This window comes from Mixophyes fleayi, chromosome 10 (genome assembly GCF_038048845.1).
Source record: "Mixophyes fleayi isolate aMixFle1 chromosome 10, aMixFle1.hap1, whole genome shotgun sequence".
Classification (NCBI taxonomy): Eukaryota; Metazoa; Chordata; class Amphibia; order Anura; family Limnodynastidae; genus Mixophyes; species Mixophyes fleayi.
Window position 1 is genome coordinate 18544878 of NC_134411.1, and position 24556 is coordinate 18569433.

The window sequence follows — 24556 nt, forward strand, 5'->3', positions numbered from 1 at the left end:
GTGCCCTGTGGTGTCAGCAGGGGGCTAGGAACCCCTAGGAAGGGGTCCCGCATCATTTTTTTTTGCAGACCCCAGTTCCCTAGGGAATCAAGCCCCTTGCTGACCAGCCTGGGGCAGTTGTCATCATGGCAGGAGGAACACTTGCTGTTTGTTTTGCCTGCTATGGTGTCACCAGCCCTGGCTGGTTAAGCATAGGAAGAAAATTGGGGGACCTCACATTGCTTATGCACCCCTCCCCCCCATTTTTCCTCCGAGCTGCACTATGCTGGCAGGACTATGGTTAATATGAGATTTTTATTCTTTTTTTTACATTTTCTTTTCACTGTTCATTGCTGGCTGGTGGACTTGCTTGCATTGCCATTTTAGTGCCGCCAATATGACTGTCGGCATTGTCACTGTCAGCAGCCAAGAAGTAATGACTCTAATCTTAAAAAATAGTAGCTCGTATTTACTTTATTAGCAAATAAATTATATATATTGTGGCAAGAGCCCGCTACTGTTGAAGCACATGCGAACAACTTCTTCCTTTTTATGTAGTTTTATTGTCAGGATGGTAAATGTTTTGACACCGTACAGATTTCACAGAAATTTTCTGGAGACCCTAAACGCTAGCTAGACATTGCTCAGCTCTCTCAAGACCAGCCAGCTTCCCCAGCGTTGGTCTCAGTACACAAATGATACAAACAAGCTTTTTATACCCGATACACCTCCCCCAGCCTTAGCTTGATGGACAGGTGACACACCCACCTTCTCTTTAAAAGAAAAGCCCATCACTGGCTCTGTTTGCACTAACAGACACACCCTGTCTATTTGCTGAGAGGAAGGATTTCAAATCATGTAAGTTAACCAAACTTAAACTATTGCTTTTCATAGATAAGTCTTTACATTCAATCTAAGTGCATTACTGCACAAATGTTTTACTCTATTTCCCTGCTTTCTCTGCATATTGCCAGCTAAATGCCTCCTTTTGTTACAATATATATATATCATTATCACCATGTATTTATATAGCGCCACTGATTCCGCAGCGCTGTACAGAGAACTCACTCACATCTGTCCCTGTCCCATTGGAGCTTACAGTCTAAATTCCCTAATATAGACACACACATACAGACAGACAGAGAGGGAGACAGACAGACAAGTAGAGACTAGGGTCACTTTTGATGTTTTTGGAGTGTGGGAGGAAACCGGAGCACCCGGAGGAAACCCACGCAAACACAGGGAGAACATACAAACTCCACACAGATAGGGCCATGGTCGGGAATTGAACTCATGCCCCAGTGCTGTGAGGCAGAAGTGCTACCACTACGCCACCGTGCTGCCCAGTTCTCTGTTGTTCGTAGGTCAGTTCATTTGATCTTTTCCAAGGGTGGGGGGCAACTCACTCCGACTGTTGCCTATGTATCGTCCCTCCGAATAACCAGTTTAAACTGACCAATAAACAAAGTACTTTTGAATATTAATCTAATTTTGCTCATATACATTTTTTGCTCATAATTTTGCTACATATATATATATATATATATATATAGTTAGCTAGTTACATGAAATTTGATCGCCTTTAATAACATCAAAACATCTTTGTCTTGCTCTTTTAAACTGCATTTATGGTTCATGCGGTTTATCTGTCTGTAAGAGACGAGTCAGTTATGACCTAGTGGCCTAACTGACAAAACAGAGAACAATTGAAATCATATGTTAAAAATTTGCCCCATACATCATCCCACTGTAATATTTGTTCTGAGCTACAATTGCTACAACTTGTCATATAACTCCATTATCTCGAATAATATTCATTGTGGAAAATGATATTGCTAAAAACTAGTTCATAACCTTGTCATGACAGCTATAAAAGTGCATAATAATATGTTTAGTAACAATATGCAGTAATTTAATACATAAGCCGGTTATGTATTTACAATTATATTTAGTTTCTAATTTTAATTTAATCTTAGGTAATGTGTCAATCTGTGTAAAATATTGATGGGCAACCTGATACACTTCAAGGCCCACATTTGCAGCAGTACACCCTTCAAAGGGCAGCACATAAACCTTAAATTTAAGGTATTTATGGTTCAGGTCCTCTAAAAAGTAAAGAGTTTGGTATCATATTAAAGCTTATTTCACCAGCATTAACCAGGTTTCAATAGAGTAGTGATTGTATCTGGCGGTCACAAGTTATGAGCAAAATTAGATTAATATTCCAAAGTACTTTGTTTATTGGTCAGTTTAAACTGGTTATTCGGCGGGATGATACATAGGCAACAGTTGGAGTGAGTTGCCCCCCACCCTTGGAAACGATCAAATGAACTGACCTACGAACAACAGACAACTGGAACATCTTTAACCCTGGACCAATGAAGATCTATCTTAGTGTTATCTGTGCAGATTTGTGACATCATCACTATTTATGTTAATTCAAACTGTATATAAGCAAGCTCCTGGGCCATTGTTAAATCTCCATCTGCCTGACTACAAACTACATGGACCTGGGCCCAGGATGCGCTAGCAAAAATTATTTGTTTTTTATACTTTCCTGTCTATTGTTATATCTTTAATGCTTCAGCATGGCTTGCTGTGAATCCTGCTGTCTTTTGCTATTAAATCTCTTTGTGCATTGGAAACACAATAATCTCATTGGACAATGTTTAATGGTAGAGATAAAATGAACATAACAGACACAACATTCTACCCTCTTACAAATTTCTCACAGATGATAGTTGCCAAGGCACCAATAGCTATTTAAGGGGAGTGTGGCAAAAGCAGGATTCATGGCAGAACCGTTAAAATATAGTTTGCGCCCCTCCCACCAGACACTGCTAAATAGCTTATGTTGCAAATGTATAACTGTGTGCTTTATGTTATAATTGCAGTGTTTTAAATTGTGGACAGGTAGGTTTCACAGGAAAAAAAAAAATTGTATTATTGGTACAGTGTCCCTAGTATATTATTGTAAATGCAATAACTGTAATTTAGGTACTGGTATTTTTGGATAGAGACACAGAACACAGGAAATCATATTTAAATTGTCTCATCTAAGGAGATAATGGTGTTACCTTAACCACCACATTCTTGACTTAAATGCACAAAGGAGGTCCTTGTGTCTCTGTATTAAAGAAATTGTAGAAATGTTCCAATGCTACAGTTTATTGTATATCTACAAGGTTACAGATTTATTGTTATATAGTGTTAGAATCACAATTTTTAGAGCTGCCTTTTGATGCTAAAAAGTAACATATGATCATTGTTAGGAACAGCAGGTTACTGCTGTTTTCTTTTTGGCTGCCGCAGTGTTGTTCTCAGCTTGGCTGTGATCATCTGAACTCCTCTCACCTGCAGTTCATTCTAACACCTGTCCTGATTGGCTACTACTGGTTTAAATTCTTGTGAGCTTCACTCTGCCTTTGCCGGTTATAGCGTTCACACGTTGCTTGTCCATGCTCTTGTGTCTGTGAATAGTCTGCCAGTTTTCCTGATTGATACCTCTGCCTGGATACTGACCTTGCTTGTTTGCTCGTGACCCTGACCTCTGCCTGAATTCTGACCTTGCTTGTTTGCTCATGGCCCTGACCTCTGCCTGGATTCGGACTCTGTCTTTTCATCTGAGAGATCACCTCCCAGTCGCAGGATCGTGGTGCCAGCTATCGGCTCCATCAGGCTCACCTGAGTCAGCAGTGTTTCATAGTACAGTTTTACTGCTCTATCTTGCCCTGGCATTTTCCATGACACTGTGCTGCTCTCTAGCTCCATCTCTCACAGGCCACAGCTGTTACTACACCATCCTCTACTCCACACTGCCAATCTGTTATACTGGTGGAGGTTGGTACTACATTCTGTTGCTACTCAGTGTTCCTGCTTAATCTGATCCAGGAGTATCTCTGCTCAGCATCCCACTGTCAAGTGATTTGTGGTGCCTACCTAACTGAGTTGAGTTATCATTATTCGAGAATAAGTCCTGGGGACAACCGAGTTCCGGCGACCATATCAGTTTCTATGGGAAAGGGGGTTGCTATAGGTGATGCTCTCGTCAACAACAGGGTCTGATAACTCAACTTGTATGGTGATTTGTGACAATCATCTTTGAGGTGAAGCTATAATATGTTGCATGAAAAGAGATTTTTCTCCTTGCAAACCCAGGGAAGAAGTTAGCTACATATGCTCTGTAAGGCTTTTGTAATTATCCTACTCAAACCTAGTCCTAATTGGTTGGTGCAGTGCTGCTTACCCCCGCTCCTAGATCGCCCACCCTGCGCAAACATTCTAGGATTGCGACAGTATTTCTAAGCTTATTTGAAGTTATAGTAGGGGTGGAGAATGGTTTAGATATTGTGGAAATCAAATAATTGGATGAAGTAAGCTAAATTGATATTGTTTTACCCTGCATTTGCGATTAGTATGTCAAGTGTAATGACGTAATCACACTGATTAATAACACATACATTTGCATTCGCACTTACACTTCTAAATAGTACACATTTATTAAGGTTTCAATCCACATTTATTTATCAGTAAAATGTATTAGAGATTATTTATACATAAATATTATATTAAAGGTATCTAGGGCTCAGGATATAGGAAATGTCTCATGTTTAGTGTCATTTTGATCTGCACATTACCATCAGGAATCCACTACTATCGGCAAAGCAATCGCTAGTTATGGAAAATAAAGGAATAGTGCTCAAAATTATATTGTGTTTGGAATGCGAATAGGTTGGTTTAAACTGGATTAGGTCGGTTACCTTAGGCACATGTGCTCAGCTACTGGAGTGAGCTGGCCCCCAGATTATCAGGTATCCTTTGAACTGACCTATGATTTGCATTGTACTGGACTGACCTGACTCCTGGACCAATGAAAAAAGACCTAATTTTATCTTTGTGTACATTGTGACATCATCACTGCTTTTTTATTAACTGAAAGTATTTATAAGCTCCCTGGGCCAGTGTCTTTTTTTCTCTCTTCCTGACAACAGACAGCATGACTGTTTCTTAACCTGGTCTCAGGTGAAACGCATGCGTAATGTATTCGGTTTATAATGTACTTGTCAGACGCCGTCCCTGCGTCTCCTCCTCGAGCAGGGACGGACGTCTGTCTGCAGAGCGCCCCGTTGCCAAGCAACGGGGACGCCTCTTCCGGCGACGAGGTGCGCAGGCGCGCCCGTCGCCATAGCAACGGGACGCGTTCTCCTGGTTCCTGTCGGCGGTCAGAACAGCTGACCGCCGATTCCCTGCCCACCAATGAGGAAGCTTCACTTCCTATTTAAAACCTGCTCTGACACCATTAGGGTGCCAGAGCAACTGGTTCCTTAGTCTCAGTGTCTCAGTGTCCCTGTATATTAACTACTGCTTCCCTGTGTTTTGACCCGGCTTCCTGACCTCGCTTTCGGATTCTCCATTGTCTCATCCTGATATTCTGGTTTGACCTCGGCCTGCTGACCATTCTCTGTCTTCTGATTCGGTACCTCATCTGCCCGGTTGGTTCCTGACCCTGCCTGTTTGACTACGTCTTTTCTCTATATCTCGCAAGTAGCTACCTGGGAGGGCCGCGACCTGCACGTCGTTGCCGCTAAGTCCAAACTTCCTTGCGGGGGTCCCTGGTGAACACCAGCGGCGTGTTAGACTCCGCGCCTCCTGGTGTAGTAGTGCCAATACTTGCAGGTACTAAGGTCACGTTCGTGACAGTACTGTTTATTATTATATTTTATTTAATTTACTATCTATGTTTTATCTTGCTTTGCTGTCATCCTGCTATATTTGGCTATTAAATCTCTTTGTGCATTGGAACCACAATAATCGCTTTGGACAATGTTTATTGGTAGCGATAAAATGAACTTTACAATATAGAGTGCGTATGTTGCTGTATCGGATGTGCCATTCTTTGCTTTGAAACAGTTCTGATTAGGAGTTTCTGTTCATGTTGGGCTTGTATGCGACCTTGCCAGAAACAAAGATCTTCACATTCTTCACAGACCTTGTCATTTTGTGCACCTGCAAAAATGGGATGATATCAGACTTTCTGCCTCCTCAGCTGGTAGAGGAGTGGATGTGTGTGTGACTCAGTGGTGGATAGTCACTTTATGGGAAAAGGTGAAAATAGACCCTTTAGGGTAAAGTTTTTTAGTAGTTTTTTTGTGCAATGAACTCCCTGTGTTTTGTTACTTGTGTTATTTGTTTACCTTATCGCACAATAATATATAAAATAAAGTATACTTGTACTTTTCGAGTTGTTTGCCTAAGAGATTCTGAACTCGTAGAGGTACCAGGTACACTAAGTCAGCCTTCAGGCTGACCAGCTAGCACTGAACAGACAAAAGAGCTAAACATAACCCTGATATTTTCACAGGAGGTTAAAAAATTCTTTTTAGAAGTTAATACTGCATCTTTGTCATGTTATTAAAGGTTAACATTGGAATTAAGCATTTTGTGTTATATTATTACGCTTAACTGCAAACACATTAACTTCTTCATGGGTTTAATCTAAAATCTTTTCTGTGCTTTTATGCTGCATGATCTTGTACCATATTCGATAGCACAACCATTCTAGAGACATTGAGAAGATTAATGGATAAAGAATCTCTACTTAGATTTGAATCACAAGCAAACAGCGGAGTCTCCTTAGGAAATAAGCAGCAAGGAAGAGATATAATGTACATTTCTCTCTTCAGTTATTCTGTACTGCAAGTCATGCGTTAATTATGTCTTCTATTTGCTATTTTTTTGTTTCTTTATAAATGATGCCTTTGAGCAAAATATCCAAGTATGTTCCCCACCTTCTGCCATACTAGGGTAAAGATGTAATCAATTCATTAATCAAATGAAAACGTGTTTTGCTGCTTTATTGAGAGGCAGTAACTAAAAAAGTGAACTATGACTACAAAATATTAACATTTGTATGGTTACTCAGAACACACTTGTGCGATATGGAATTTAATTGGTGAAATAAGATTAGTCAGAATACCAAGATGATTGATTCGTTTCCGTATACTTCTATCTGAGCCGTAGATCTATCAAACATATCCTAAAAATGTAGTCCCCACAAGGGACCATTATTAAGCAGATACTGAAGAGGAATTAATCATACTACTGAATAATAATTGAATCCAAAGCCTTTATAACCAGAATATACCTGAAATACTTGAGGGGCTTGATTCATTAAGGAAAGTAAGGCAAAAAAAATGAGTAAGTTTTCTCCTGGACAAACCATGGGCCTGATTCATTAGTGATCTTATCTGATGTTTTTTGCTTATCTTAACCAAATCCATTCTGTGCATGCCCAGAAAAGGGAGATAAGAAGCAAAATCCATTGCATAAGTGAAGAATTTCTTAAGTTAAGATGAAAATCCATCTTAACTTCACTCTTATCTGTTTCTTCTTAAAATAAGCATCTTAACTTTTGCCCAAGATAAGATCACAATGAATCAGGCCCCATGTTACAATGCAAGGGATGCAAATCAGTTTATTATTTTGTACATAAGATAAATACTGGCTGTTGTAGCACACAAATACTTGATAGCTTTGTGTTTACACTGATATTTAAAGTTGAGCTAAGACATGACCTACCCCAGCTATAACTCTGCCATCACATTTTAAATTTACCTCCCCATCCAATGCAACATGGTTTTGCCAAGGTGCAAAGTTTACTTCTTTTTTATGCTTTACTTTCCTTAATGAATCAGTTCCGAAGTGTTCATACTTTGATAGGTCAGTCAGTATGCTGTATGTTTATCCCTTCATTAAAAGCTGTAGCTTATGTGGCAGAAATTCTAATAATAAATACACTGCACGACACTTCCAATACATATGTGGAATAAAAGGAACACACAGAAAAGTTTGAAAAAAAACTATTCTGTGATATCCACCTGTTAATAATATAGTCATTAATAATAAAAAAGTTTTTTTTTATTTTTCCCCCATAGGATACATTTATTAGGATGTTATTAATGTCTACTGTACGTAAAATGCATTTTTAGAGTGGCTCCAGATTACAAACACATGTTCTAACTTGCATACACATCCGTCATAGTAGTAATCGGCACTTACACCCAACCTGTGACTGGTGCAAGTGATACGACTGAAAAATATGTACATTAGAGATGCTCAAAACTTTAATCAGATGCTGCTCCGTGCGCTCGAGCTTGGCACAGCAATACTGTGCATTCACCATGTGCACATGGCCATGCACATCCCTTCCTCATTCTGCCCATGAAAAGATATAGTAAGGGTCCTTTGCAGATGAAAATGAATAGGACACGTTGCTGCATTCTCTGGTGTAGGATCCGGTTCTGGGCATTGCGATTTTACACGAAATACGGCATGTATCGACATTTACGCTTCTTAATGAATTAGGCTCACAAAGTTTTTCTGTCCTTTGATATTGTAAAGCGCTACGGAATATGTTGGCGCTATAAAAATAAATGATGATGATGATATTGTCTAAGGGCTGTACAGTCTTGCGGTTTTTGATCAATGGTCGGTAATCCAACCGTAACTTAGCAAAAAGTCATCAAAACAATTTTTATGGCCATGTTTGTTTTATATAACATTCAAATATAAGAAATCTATAAGCCATATGTAGTCATTTGTTTACTATTTAAATTTACATACTGATTGTTTCACCTTTGCATTGATTAATAATCAATTTTCATAACACAGTGAGTCTCATTTGCAAAGAGCACTTGATGCATGACATAAAATTTGCATCCAGTGGCTGATGGATAAATACTATTTCAATAACAATGATGTACCTTCCAACCGCCCTACTCAGAAGTGCACTACCTTCCCCCAGGACTCGTGACACTTCCCCTTTCCACACTGTTTCGATTAACAAATCTAAAATGTAGGGAGATATAATAATAATAATCAAGATCATCATCATGAGTTTATGCCATGAGATAATCAGGTCATATTTTATTTAACAGAGAGCACGGTGTGTGTGCTCACTTTTAAAAGGTAGTAGCACACACTTGTCTTTAAAAGTTATGTAAGTAGATAAATGTCTGTAATTCCTCATACTACTACTCAGAGGATGATATCACCCATAGCAGATGTAAACAGAAAATTATTTAAAGGTCCTGATCACCAAAATGTTAAGACACCAGGCATGATGCAACTATTACACAGTTAATTGAGGTGAAGCCATAGCTATTAATCTCTCAACTCTAAAAAAAAAAACGTCTTCCTTTGAAAATGATGGCAAAGAAAAATAAATATATATGTATATAAAATCTGTTTTTTTCAGTGGGAATCTGTGGAACATTCTTGTTTCTAAGTCTTCTTTTCAACCTGCCATGTGCACAATAAAGAACTGAATTCAATGGTGTTTCTCTAGTGTGACACATTCCACGCATTTTCAAGTTCCTAAACTTATTAAAGACTGGAATGTCCACTCAAAAATAAAATGCAGAAGTGACAAAGGCCTTGCTCACTGAAATAAAGTAGGTATTGTAAATAAGAATACAAACACTTTCCTCTCTCAGTATATATGTAATGCTTTATTTTTTACTGATGTCTTCAGTAAATAAAGGCAATATTTCAGATAAGGTAAAGAAGAAAAATGTAAGCTAGAGAACATGTCATTTTCAGATCTTTCATTGTATAAGTTATCTAGGGTTGACACTAGAGTAGATCATTTAGATAGGAGTCATAGACAATATTTGTTTACTGCATATAGGCTGAAAACAGTAGCAGTCACTTGTCAATCAAAAAAGACTATGTTACAATAGATGGTGTCTATAACTAGAGATGTTCATTGACCCCCGTGTTTTGGTTTTGGATCTGGATTAACTTTGTTTTGGTTTTGGTATTGGTTTTGGCAAAACCGCCCTCGCGTGTTTTGGTTTTGATTTTGGATCCCGATTTTTTTTCTAAAAGCCCTATTTTTTTATTTTTTTTTATAAAATCACATAATTTGGTTCTTTTTTATCCCTACATTATTATTAACCTCAATAACATTAATTTCCAATCATTTCCAGTCAATTTTTGCCAAGTGACAAGAACACTGCTACCCCTCCTGTTTCTGTATGAGCAATGGCACTGACCAATGGTAATGGAGACTGGAGAGTGACAAGAACACTGCTACCCCTCCTGTTTCTGTATGAGCAATGGCACTGACCAATGGTAATGGAGACTGGAGAGTGACAAGAACACTGCTACCCCTCCTGCTTCTGTATGAGCAATGGCACTGACCAATGGCAATGGAGACTGGAGAGTGACAAGAACACTGCTACCCCTTTATCTGTGTGAGCAATGGCGCTGAATCTCCTGGGGAAGGAGGTACTTATGGAATCCAAAACCCGCGAGATCTGACAACGCAACAATGACGGTTTGCCTCGATTCAGATCCGAGGGCGTGCAAAAGTAATGATCCGGCTCACGAGCCTTCTCGGATCCCTTTACTTCGGGTGGGCTTGGTTTTCAGAAAACCGAGCCTGAGCATCTCTATCTATAACAGGAGGGAGCGACCCAATAGTTGAGTGTAAGTTTCCTATGATACCAATCACTCATCTCTTACATGTTACTTCCATTATATTGGAGATTATTAATATACTAACCTTGCAAGTTTTGCTACATTTTGTAAAATATATAGATCTGTGATATAATATGCTAGTGAGGCAAAGATGGATACAAAATACTTATTTAAACAATTATCAATCTTTTATGATGACCCGGAAATTATTTTTGTAACTATGTAACCCTGTTTCCCTATGTTTTCTTTGTATATTATACATATTTTTCCTATTATGTTTTAAAATAGATTTTATTGATTATTGGCACTGCATTCTCAGGTGTCAGAAATATGAGGACCAGAATTCAAATGCAAAGTTCAGGCAGTAATAATTCATTAATTACTTTTAAAAAGGAAGAAGTTGGCCAATTCATCACTCTTCTCACATATACGTACATTACGATTTTGTACCCCTCGATGCCAATTTAAATGCATAGCATTAGGAGCTCATTCTTCTGCCATTTAAATGCTGAGTATTCACTTCTCAGCAGTGAATAATAGACTTATAATAAATCCTTAGCTTCTGTCTCATGTCACTGCATGTAATGTGTTAGTGTCATGATCCCTTCAATGTACAGTGCACTGTAATATGTCAGCGCTTTAAAAATAAAGCATGATAATAACAATATTAATAATCCATGTGTCTGTCTGTCTTCCCCTCCCTTTAGATTGTTCACTCCTTTGAGCAGGGCTCTCCTACCTCCTGTTTCCATCACTTTTAACTGCGCTCTCCAGCTACTCTGCTCACCTCCTCTCGGTCCCTCTGCCCTCTGTCTCCTCTCGCTTCTCTCCGCTCCCCTCAGTGACTCTCAACCTGTCATCCATGCCCACCCTCTTGGGCCATAGTTACCTGCCTATACTCACTTTCCCCCTCCCTCCCTCTCTTTCATGCTGTGCCTGAGCCCCCAGAGTTATAGTGCTTACTGTTACTTGTACTGTGCTGTTTCACCTTGTACTGTGCCATTGTTTGTCCTTGTACGGCGCTACGGATACTTTGTGGCGCCCTATAAATAAAAATTAATAATAATAATAATAATAATATTAATAACTGTTTTGTGGAATTTTGCTATTATTCCGTATTATTATTGCTGTTGATGTGCCATATCTGGGCCTTTCATTTGACAGTGGTTTACTGCCACTTGTCCTGACCTTACTACTTGACCTCATTCTGAACCTTGCCTTTATAACAACTTTATATTCTTTAGTCTTGTTTGTGTTGACCAGAATTTGCATGCAAAAAATAAGTATCTGTTTTTAGTTTCCCTTTTCCTGGGGATTTTACATTTTATCACATCACTCTTTGTTGTGCAGCTAATCCATCAGCACGCAAGGTTTATCCTGTGGAGAAGAGGGGTTATTACAAAAAGGAAAGCAAATATTATTATTATTATTGTTGTTATTATTATTATTATTATTATCTTTGTTGTGATATTTATTATTGTATTATTCCTTATTAGATATAGATTTACTAAATTCACTTTGATACTCATACACAATATGGTATATAAATTTGTTCTATTCAAATCTATTTAATTTCCTTTATTACACTGGTAAGTTACCAATATAGATATGTATTGGTAATTATTATACCATTTGTTTATATTATTTATATGCTTTGGTGATTTATTATTGTGATACATATACCATTATTATTATTACTATTTTTATTGTTATTATTGTCAATCTACTATGTTTCATGCTGTATCTTCACCCTGTATTTCAGTTTTTCCGCGATGGAAATGACCATTTGTTCTTTTTAGGTTTTTTTTAATATTATTTTTGTAGCTAATAAACATTTAGTCTATTTTACCACATGACTTGTTGAACTTTTTATATTATATATATGTAGGGTATTTTAGGGCACCCTTATTTGTTGATATTTTATGCTTTTATATTTTTGACCTTATCATGTACCACTGGTAAACTAGGACAAGTTGCTTGCTAATAGTTAATGCTACTGAACAAAGAGACACAGAGTCTAACATTATACAGTGGGTACAACTGTACTCAAATGTCGATCAGACTAGGATTGTGTGTGTGCATGTGGTGATATTGGTGGTCGGTGTGCCGAGTCTAACATGTCCTTGGTGGTTACCAGGGACCCAGCAAAGGAGGTTTGGTCTCAGCTCGGTAACATGTGCAGGTCACGGGCCTCAGTGCCAGTCGCTAGTGAGGTAGCTGGAGGTGAGGCGTTATTAGCAAAGCTGAATTCAGAACCAGAAGATCCAAATGGAGCAAATTCATGAGATGGGAGAATAGCCTGGATAGCTGGGATCAGAAACAGGCAATCCAAATGAGGCATATTTCTGTGACAGGAGATTGTTGAGGGTAGCTAGGGTCAAACCAGAAAATCCAAAGGAAACAGAATTGGTAAACCAAAGGTATGTCAGGTACAGGTAAGTACAGGAACAGGAAGTCCAAATAGAGCAGATCCAGGAGAGTCTGAAGGACCTGGCAAGGTAAAGGAGGCAGAGGTAAACCAAGTGGTGACCCAATACTCTGGCACTGGAGCAGTGTCTGAGTCTGTCTTAAATAGGCAGTCCGAATAAATGGACTGCTGATAGAGGAACTCGAGGAAACATTTTGTTGCCTAGCATGGGTATTCACATGCATGAGAAGCGAGGCCAGAGATGTAAATCTCCATACTGACAGGGAATGTGTCCATCCCTGCTGCAATTGAGAAATAGGAGAACAGCTCTAAGCATAAATCTTTAGACTCTATTGTGGGACACTTATATGATTATTCAGAGGGACTGAGAGGGTGAGTCACATCATGATAGAGCCTGTGCAACAGTGTGGCACTACAAGTAACTTTGGGATACAAAAGCACATAGTAATTAAAGGTTCTGCAGTACAGCATAAGGTAACACAACTCCACCAGCAGGAATACATCACTGTTTTTTAAGAACTGTAACTAAGACTGCCAACCAGTTAAAGGAATTGTAGTGTTAAACATCACCATTTTGACAAAAGTGGATGCAGCATCAAAGATCGGCCATTTTGTTTGGTGCAGAGACTGAACTATCTGAACTGTATTATTATTAGTAGAATTACAGGACTAAGCCTGCACTGAAGTACCATTTAAATACAAAGCAGTGGTAGTCTGCCTAATGAAATGTGTCCTCAACCCCACAACCAAAAGCTAGCCCGTCATTTATATTATGCTTGCTACCCAAGCAGTAACTTTCCTAAGGAAACTTTGTGGCTATTAAATACTGTTTAGTTTTGTGGAACCACATATCCCAGCCAGCCTGGGGATGTTATTTGTAATAACACAAGAGTATTCTGCTACAGTACTATTGCTGTCATGTAAGGAGTATTAGTGTGGGCAACTGTTGTGCTGATAAAGGAGCATCATTTCTAGAAGCAATAAGTTTTTACAGAAGCTGCTTCATTTCACCAATTGGTTAAAGGAACTATTGTCTGTTTCCACATAACTTTAATATAAAATAAAAGACAGATATTGTGAGGAACTATTATTGAAACTATGTGGGAGAATACACCTCAGTGACTTACTTTTTGCTAAGAGAGTAATGTACACTTGCGAGTGGGACTATTTAATGCACCAGGATCAAGAACTACCACATTGCTATTGTGCTCGGGGATTTAGCTATGCCACATCTATTCCAGAAAGTAGATCCGGATTTTTATTGAGGCATCATTGTGATTCATCTGTAGGGAATTTCACTCTCTATTCCACCTAGTTTGATCGCTAGGCCATCTGTTTATGGAAGTGTTTATTTACCTAATATTTGAAGTGTCCAATTACTAGCCTATGGAAGTGTCCAACAAACTGCTTAGGAAATTGTCTATGCTAATTTCATTGTATAATAAATAAATATATATAGTACAGTGCAAAGAAGTATATATGGGTTAATTTAAAGGATATCCACAGGAGGATCTTCACTGAAAAATTAATCCACAGCAATTGCAAAATAAATAAAATGAATATAAAATGCAATAAAGCATTTCACAAAATGTACATAAAAACATGCAGTAAATCAACTGGCCAAATCATAACACAGTATAATAATTTTTCAGTGGAGATCCTCCTGTGGACATCCTTTAAATTAACCCATATATACTTCTTCTTCCCACTGTACTACATATATTTATTTATTATTTCTTTTATGGGATGAGGTGACACCATCTCAGTATAGCTGCGTTTTAGAGGTATTATATTGGAAGTTTATTTTATCTATTTCTGCCTTTTAGAGCCAGGTATATCTTTTTTGTGTGTAGTTTCATTGTATAACCAATGTGTATAAAACATTTTATTTTCAAGTTGCCTTTTTCGGCTTTAACCTCTTTGCTTCAGAAATCAAAGGTCAAAGGTTCATTGTGACAGTTATTGAGTTGGGAGCGAGTAAGACTTGCCCATACCATTGCCCCTTCTGTCACCCATATTCATTCTCCTATCAACCAAATATGAATTGTGTCAGGGTTTCCAAGGTAAGACCATGGAGAGAAAGTAGGTGAACAAAGTGGTTTTATTAGAGACACAGGTAATACAAGTTCAGGATGTAATAACTGGTAAGGCAGTAATATAACCACAGCTCTTAACAGTGGAATAGGCAATACTGTAAAGCAGGCCTGTCCAACCTGCGGCCCTCCAGATGTTGGGAAACTACAAGGCCCTTCCAGCTATGAACAGGTTGTCTACTGGCAAAGCATGCTGGGGCTTGTAGTTTCACAACATCTGGAGGGCCGCAGGTTGGACAGGCCTGCTGTAAAGCAATGGTGAGAAGCATTAGTCAGCGGATTGCAGGGTGGATACCTCTGGAAGAGGAGGAGAGATAAGTAGCCTGCGGATTGCAGGGTTAGATACCTCTGGTAAGGTGGTGAGATGAGTAGCCTGCAGATTCCAGGGTTGGATACCTCTGGAAAGGAGGAATGAGTAGCCTGTGGGTTACAGGGTTGGATACTTCTGGATAGGTGGAGAGATGTGTAGCCTGGGGGGTTGCAGGTTTGAAAACCAATGGAAAGGTGGTGAGACCAGTTGCCTGGTAATGCTGAAATACTTGAGAGCAGAGAGCAGGTAAAGGTGGAAGTAAGCTGAGCAGGTTACACTGAGAAACAATGAGCTGCAGAGAGCAAAAGCACAGATATCCACATTAGTGTATAACTCAGGAACAGGGTAGATGAAGCTGTGCCTGCAGCACTGGAATTAATCAGCAAAAACACAAAGACGGGTAAGTATAAACAGGAACAGGAGTCAAAGGCGAATGCTTCCTATCAGGTTGAGGGACCTGATGATCTCTCCCAGACTGCTGGACGAGACTCTCTTCTAAGGAGTAGCAGCAGGTGGAATTAATCCTGAGAAAACAAGCTTAGTTCAGCAGGAAAGGAAATAGTTCAAGCGCCACAGTGGCCTCTTTGGTGTCATGGTGGTATTGCAGGCTATATATATCCAGAAGGTCCAACATAGCTCCTGGCATACAGGAGCTGCAAGAGGCAGATCATGACAAATTGCAAGGAAAGAGCATTGAATTAAAAGAAGTAAATATTTGCATTGTAGTTCCTCCATTTCTCCGAGGCATTATACTCACAGAACTCTAAATCTTAATATAGTTTCTGCATTAAAGCCAATGACTGTTATGATATCATACTTTGCTCTCTTTATATCCCTAACTCACTCTCGACATTCTGCTCTTTTTCTATAGTCAACACTTATACTTTCTACAAACAGTCTTACCATTTAATTTCTGCCCATTGCTCTTCACTATCTCCTGCCACAAATCCCCCCTCCCACACTGTTTACCCAGTTTGCATTTACTTCTCTTTACTCTACCATTATTTTACTGAACTGTCCTTGCTATTGTACTGCTCTACCATAACATTGCAGTGTCAAAATATTGCCTTGTCATAGTTTTACCACTTTGATTACATTAGCAATTTCATACCTCACTTGCCAACATCAGGGCTTCCATGTAGGCCCAGACACCATCATGGCCTCTGAACTTTCTGTTGCAACCCATTTTTGATGAGTTCCCCAAGTGGACAGTACTTGTAATACAAGCAAACAGAATTATGGATTGGAGGAAGTTATATCATTGTTACACCCTGTGAAATGGTAACACATGAACTGCACAATAAGTAAAACCCATGATGTGTCATGTTAACACTTGCTACACTTGTACCATTGTGTTTTTGGACTGTGGGAGGAATGAGAACATACAAACACCTCACAGAGAATGCACTTGGAATCATCATCATCATCATTTATTTATATAGCGCCACTAATTCTGGCTTGATCACTTTACACCATGTATTACAAAATTCTCATGAATATAGCTCTCTATTTAAATGCACGACTGACAACCTTTATATTAGGTGCAGTCATCTTCGTTTTCAAGTAATCTGCGCAAATTACTTTGAAAATATGCAAAGGTTTAGAGGGGGCAATTCTGCAGGAGCATTTTGCAGTTCTACCATATGTATTGTTATAACTTTATACAAATTCTTGTAAAGCAATGTATTGAAACAACACTAGGTGCATGATTTTAATGTCCTATTGAAGTGCTATATAAGGATGCTTTCACATCTTTACTGGCTGTGAAATGATGGATTCCTTAATATTCTAACAATATTTTTAGAAAAACAAGGTCTTGCTTTAAAAAAAACAAAAACCTTTCCATTATCTGTTCGGTGTTTCTCAGGGATATGACCTTGATGAAATATTGATTGAAAATCTTTAGTCAAAGTTGAAGCTGTCTTAGTGGTCAAACCAATGACCCATACTCTTTTATTGAATAAATCGATCATTATTAAGAATTATCATTGTAATTAGCAAGATCTATAAGCGAGTAGCAGGCATTTTTTAACATTATATCTTGTAAATGTCACTTTATTGGCATTATAAAATACATTCACACTAAAATAGCTTCCAGATTTTGATATTGTAAAAGATTTTCGATCCATCATCATCATCATCATCATCATCATCATTTATTTATATATAGCGCCACTGATTCCGCAGCGCTATACAGAGAACTCACTCACAACATCCATACCCCATTGGAGATTACAGTCTAAATTCCCTAACATACACACACACAGACCGATAGAGACTAGAGTCAATTTAATAGTAGTCAGTTCACCTACCACTATGGAGCATCGGAGGAAACCCACGCAAACACGGGTAGAACACACAAACTCCACACAGATAAGGCCATTGTTGGGAATCAAACTCATACCCCCAGTGCTGTGAGGTAGAAGTGCTGAACACTAAGTCACTGTGCTGCCCATATAGGGCCTATTGCTTCAGCTCTATGGTGCAGCGATGTTATCCACTGTACCATGATACTAATGATTCTCCCATGATGATAGTCTCATTAAAATTATGTAGTGGCTTCTCCTGCCCATGGCATCATTTTGTACTGGCTCCGTGGACAGCAATAATACCCCATCCTCTTCGCTTACCCCACAATTTCAACGATTGTGTGAAATTTTACCTCATGGATGGAGACAAATAAACAAGAAAATAGCAGGCTGTCTCTTTCTGTCCCTGCTGCACTAGGCAACAGACAAATTGTACTCATAATCAGAAGCTGAGCCAGTGCTGGACCCCTTGCCCAGAATTGGTGCATACCCTGCTGCCCCATACCCCTAAGCTTATTCTGATACCTGAGCCCATGTAAGAAGGAAGTGGTGTATTATAAAAACAAAAATAAAGAATTAAGTCATGGTCAGTAGTACTAATTTATTCAAAGTCTTTTCCAGAGGATATTTAAGCCCAAATGCCAGGAGCACAAAACAATATATAGTGCTAGGATTTGGGCCCACTTTTCCGAGAATCTGTATAGGCTCCTAATGATTATGTTTCCGCTTTTCTGCACTTTAATAACCTTCATTGTCTAAAAAAAACCCATAAACAGTAGCCACCTCAAACACAAACTAAAGTTATAAAACCATTGCTTTATATTGCTTTATATTCTGTCTACAGCATCAAACCAATGTAAATAGAAACCATTTCAAAAGTCGTAAAATTTACTGCTGACAGATATTGTATCTGGTATGTTGTTTTTTTATCTGATTTCATCATATAATACTTTAATAGATTTTTTTTTTTTTTTACATTTCATTTTATGTTTAGGTGTTTTATATTATTTATCAGTACAATAAACCTTTTTAAGCCAGTCTAGGGCTTTCATGAACACATTAAAGGCATTTAATTGCAATAAGGAATGCAAACTTCTTTTTCTTTCCTTTTCTCTGTTGAATTAAAAGCCTCGGGAAACCATGTATCCTTCTGACAGAAATGAAAGGAAAATAACCAGTATAATTCATCTGCTATATCTTCAATTTTAAATCATCATGCACATTTTGTGCCAGCATTATGTTACCATTTGCGATAAAAAAAAAGAGTCAATTTTAAAACACAGCCCAACATGCCGTGCATAAAAGAATCTCTAAATATCTTTAGTAAAAGAAAAAGCAGCCCACTTTTGTCCTTGAGGAACAGATATTTTACATTTATTTTTTTCTGAACTTAATTTCCTATAATTGAAAGGGGATTTTTATACTTAAGAAAAAGTAATGCTTTAAGGAAACTTTCATTTTTTTTTTTGTTTAAAGCATAAGTGGTTTTCACCCAAAAATTTGCGAATCATCCTTAATAATTATTCTGCCACATTATGAAGGAAATGAGCATTGAAACATGTGTTTCTTTGTAGTATTAAAGGTTAACGGTAAAATTATAACTGGAAAGCTTTGTGTAGTTGTCTGCCAAGTTCTATTGTAATGAAGTTAGCAGCAAGGAAGGGGTTGGAAGCCCAGGTGGAAGGTTTTTATGCACGTGATCGTCTTTTTTCTTGGCTTGATCAACTTCAATAAGATCTTAAAATTATCGCTACATATATGAGCATTGATACTTTTCTTTCTTTGTAGTATTAAAGGCTAATGGTAAAAGTCTAACTGGAAAGCTTTCTGTGGTCCTTGCCAAGTTCTGTTATGATGAAGTTAGCAGCCAGGAAGGGGCATTCGAAGCCAGGTGCAGGGTGCCCACGCATACAATCATTTTTTCTCCCGCTATGACCATATTCAATGAGGTCTTCGAAAATGTAAATGTTCTGTACACAACCATGCTAATGCTGTACTGGAGCCTCTCCCCACATTAACAACCCTTTGTCTCATATCTGCACCTCTTTAGTCAACCTTGTATGTATGATTTGCAGACTGTTCCATCTCTGCTGAGTTTTGTAGCGCCTTACAAATAAATGATGATGTTTAACGATAAGGAGGTGCAAACAGCTCCGTATTTGTTTTTCAACAAGCACTGATTGCATTCAGCCTCTGTCCAATAAGTGCTTGTGGCCAGTGGAAGAACGCACCATTGGCGCCACAGGTGCCAAGCACCGGGCTCATGGAGAACATAGGGCACGCTGCATGGCAGCCGGGGGCCCTCACAGAGATATAAGTATTTATTATTTAAGTCTTCCAAATTAACAGTGCAAGGGGAGAATTCAGGGCAGCGCTAGCAGTGTGGGTGTTGCTTCTGTTTGACACCACATTCTTCATGAATTAGTCTGTTGCCAATCAGTTTGATAGTTGTTTTGCCTCATCAAACCCCAGTTAAACACCTTAAAAAGCTAAAGTTCAATCAAATCCTATAATTATTGGAAAATTTCAGTCCCTGCAACCCAATGTACAGATTTTGGTCAACTGAACGGGAACTCTATCTATCTATGTATGTATCTATCTATCTATCTATCTATCTATCTATCTATCTATCTATCTATCTATCCATCATAAAATCAAGAGCTGTGTCATTCTGGCAATTTGCCTCTCAGCATTTCTGTAGCTGAAACTAGAAGGAAAATTGCTGGAGCTTGAAAATAAAAGCAATTTTCTTCCTGGTTGAAAAGCTTGAAATAAGGTGAGCGAGTACTTTCAGCAGCTTAAATTTCCATTGTGGCATAATGTTATGTAATTTACCTATTAGTCAGCATTTTCTCTCAGCGATGCTCTCTGTCAATATATCTCATATATGAAACTATTGATTTCTCTGGAACAGAATTTGTTTATGGAAGCTAATATTTTTGTAGCCCTTGTGCCACTGGGCACCTCGATGCACCTAGGGGGGTAAACCTCATGGCTGGGGTCGTCTCACTTTTTCCTGACTTTTGCAATGCAGCGTCTCCAGATTGTGGGTCTTTGCAGAGTCCATGTGGTGTACTGGACCCCCTAATAGCTTGTAGGAACACAAACACTATCCCAGGTATAGGAGATAAGCCACTTGGCACATTTAGTGAAATGGCCCAGAGACCATATGATCTGAGTTCTGGTAAGTGGTAGGTGATATACAGTATAACAGATTGTTCTCTGAAACAGCATTGATGGAAAGAGTAATGTAACGGCAAGATGATAATTGGATGGTAGCAACAGGGCTGGTGCAAGGTTTCTTGCCACCCTAGGCAAAGCTTCAGGGTACCGCCCATCCTCCCCATAATTCCCAGTTTCTGGTCCCTTTACACACTTGACATTTGTAAAATTACCTCCTACTGGCTAACTGGTAAGGTGGCAGTCAAGATGCAGTGATGTCCAGATGTACTGTAGTAAGATATCTAGATATCGCTCACCTGCTACACACTGACATGTCTACCACTGCCCACCAGCTTTTCTCAGACATGCCACTGCCCCTTGCCCGCTAGCTTTTCTTTCATATGCACCCCTACCCTAGGTGCCCTAGCCAGGCTTTTTCACACATATATATTTTCTGGTGACCCCTCTCTCTCTCTCATTCAGAGACATTGTTAGTGTCGATACCCGACCACAGTGCTACCCTCCCAGAGCCTGGCGCCCGAGGCAGCTGCCTAAAGCTGCTTACTGGTGACGTTGGTCCTGGATAGCAATCAAATACACAAACACATGTAGAATAATCTTAGCTGAATATTGTCAATATCAGAAGAAATAACAATAGTATATGACCAGGTAATATCTGGAAACAAATGTCAAAATTATGCACAATACAATATAGGATAAGTGACAAAGTGAAGACAATGGGCCTGATTCATTAAGGATCTTTAATGAAGAGGTATCTTATTTCAGTCTCCTGGACAAAACCATGTGACAATGCAAGGGGTGCAAACTAGTTTTCTGTTTTGCATATAAGTTAAATACTGACTGTTTTTTTATGTAACACACAAATACTTAATAGCTTATTTGTACACTGAAATTTAAGGTTGATATTTGTGTGCTACATGAAAAAACAGTGAGTATTTAACTTATGTGCAAAACAGAAAACTAGTTTGCACCCCTTGCATTGTGCATTGTAACATGGTTTTGTCCAGAAGACTGAAATAAGATACTTCTTCATTTAAGATCCTTAATGAATCAGCCCCAATATCCCTTTAAATAACAATATGACAATAAGAATGCAGTGTGATTAAGACACAGTAACTGTCTCTTTAAGCATGGTAATGTACCCGGCAAAAGAAAAGAAAGAGAATGTCAAGCAACAATATATTTTACTGTAGGATCCTTCACAAAAGTCAAGCTAATTAGTAAAGAATAAGGTTTACATTCTGTAATTACCTATGGATTTGCACCCTAAAGGAAAGAGGTATTTGAGGCACAAATAATAGTATTACACGCTTAACAGTGTAAGGATTAATAGTAGTAGTTTTGGAGAATCTCTCGGTGATTGTAGATACTTTACAATATGAAGAAAAATGATAATGTAATTTATAATGACAATGTTATAGTTATTATGAGAAAGGGTTTTGGTGGCAAGAAATATGCTTAGGAGTGGGGCAACTGGAGATTTATGATTTATCAGACACCAAAAATATACTGTTCTTTAACAGGTATAGATAAGTGCAGTGAAAGAGGTTGGGGTAGTCTTTTGGTTAAAAAGCATTATTAAGTGTATCAGTAGTAATGGGATTAATGAAGAGTAGAATGAGGGAAGAAGCAGCTTTGGTGACTTGTAGGCTGTAGCCTTGTCTGTAAGGGTTGCAGCTCTATCTGTCAGTATGGCAGCTTACTCTGTGAGAATAGTGCATCTGTCTATGGGGTGTAAAGGCCTTCTCATTTACAACAGTGTCTAAGAATTATGATATCTCTTCATTCTTCTGCCTCATTCTAAGACTCTCATGCAGAAAGTACTGTAAGTATTCTGTTTTTCCCAGTAATTTTAGTAACTGTATAAGCTCTCTACTTCTCTGACTAGCTCCAGGACTCAAACATGCAGGAATCACACTTGCTGTGTGTTTCTCCATCCTCTGTAGACTCTGTTGCTGTGCAGGAACTTGCTCCTATGACAATATGGATCCTCAGTCACCCAATCTGGATACGACTACAACTACTTCCTGCTCCACTACCAAAAATCCACTGTCTGTCCTTCTCCTTATTCTGGCCCCAAAAGCCGTGATTTGGACATGCAATGATGTCATATCCTCTCTACTTACAACTTGTGTGTGCATGCTGGGATTTGCAATCTTTTGCACCCCAGGCTGTATAATACTGCCCCTTACTGCTGGTAACTCCTCCCATTATCTCAGTTAACTTTGGAGATCCATCCACCCCCTTGAGCGATGTTTCAAAGGATTATACTTAAATTGTGGGGAGTGATTTCCACTATCACTTCTACCAGCCCATGATTATCCAGTAAAGTAGGTAGAAGGCAGAGGAAAATTTAAAAGTCCATTGCATTTGAATGTACTTGTTCACACGGGTAGTCACTGAGGTAGCAAGTGGGACTAAATCTTTGATTCAACCCTTAAATAAAATATTCTGTTGGATAAATGGTATGCTTTTCATTCCCAGGCAACTCAGAGAACCACTTGACAATACTATATGAATGTATGAATATGCTACAAGATGAAATATAATATATCACATAAATGAGACCCAGCCCAAGGGCTTAACTTTAAATTAAAAATCAATCTGGGTAAAGCTATGTCAGAAGGGATTATTAACGAAGGCAAATATAAAAATCTGTCCGTAAACCTTGCATTACAGCCTTTCACTGTTTACTAGAAACAACATACATATCTTGTCAATACCCCAGAAAGACCTTATGTCAAGCACTTGAATTTCACACTTTCAAACTACTTAGACAAATTTTTTTAAAACCCTACATTTTTTTATTTTACCTTCTTTTGTTGAGAATGGTCCATTAACCAATTTAATATATGACTGTGGTCGTTAAACATTTTGGGTTCAAGGAATTGTTTCTAATCTTAATACTAATACAAATATATTTTAAATATGAAGATGTCCTCTATAACCAACACATAGGAGTAGAAATGGGCATCCCCGTGGCACCTAGTTTGGCAAATTTGTTGCTAGGATACTGGGAGTATTATTTATTTGTGCCTTCAGCTCATCCTTGATTTCATGGAAGCGTTACATAAATTTCATGCTTTTCATTTGGAAAGGGGAATAGTTGCCGCGAGGATACATAAAAATCAGTTCCTTAGAACTAAACATAAAAGCACTGACCCAGCAACCTATGAAAAAAAGTACAGTTTTAATTATTACACTTTTTTAGAAAAGAGGCTTGATTTAGAATGTTGAAATTGTGTAAAAATCTCCATAGACGCAACATAGAAGAACATTACTCATTAAACAACATACTTTCAAAAATAATAAAGATTTTAAAATTGGTTTTATTCCACATTTAATAAAAAGCATAAGCAAATTGAAAAAAATATTAATACACACTGGAACATACTTTATCCTCTGCTTCAAATTATTTTGTGGATAAACCTAAGTTTATACAAAAGCGAGGAATCGAAAAGATAATGTGTCCCATACAGTGAAATATACCTATATCTAACCAAAAAAGAAAGTCTGGATGGTTCATGCAATATATCTGATTTAAATTTTAAAACTTTTGCTAATTTAAAAACCCTTTTATCGTAATTGGACCCATCAACTACAATTCTACATATGTAATATACGTACATTAATGTACATAAGGCTTTGAAAATATTGGGAGGACAATCCACACTTTTAAAACAAGATAACACAAACATCAATTTAACATCTAAAAGAAAAGCACCACACATTTTATATTGTCAATTTAGTAAACAGCACAATAGTAACCCTA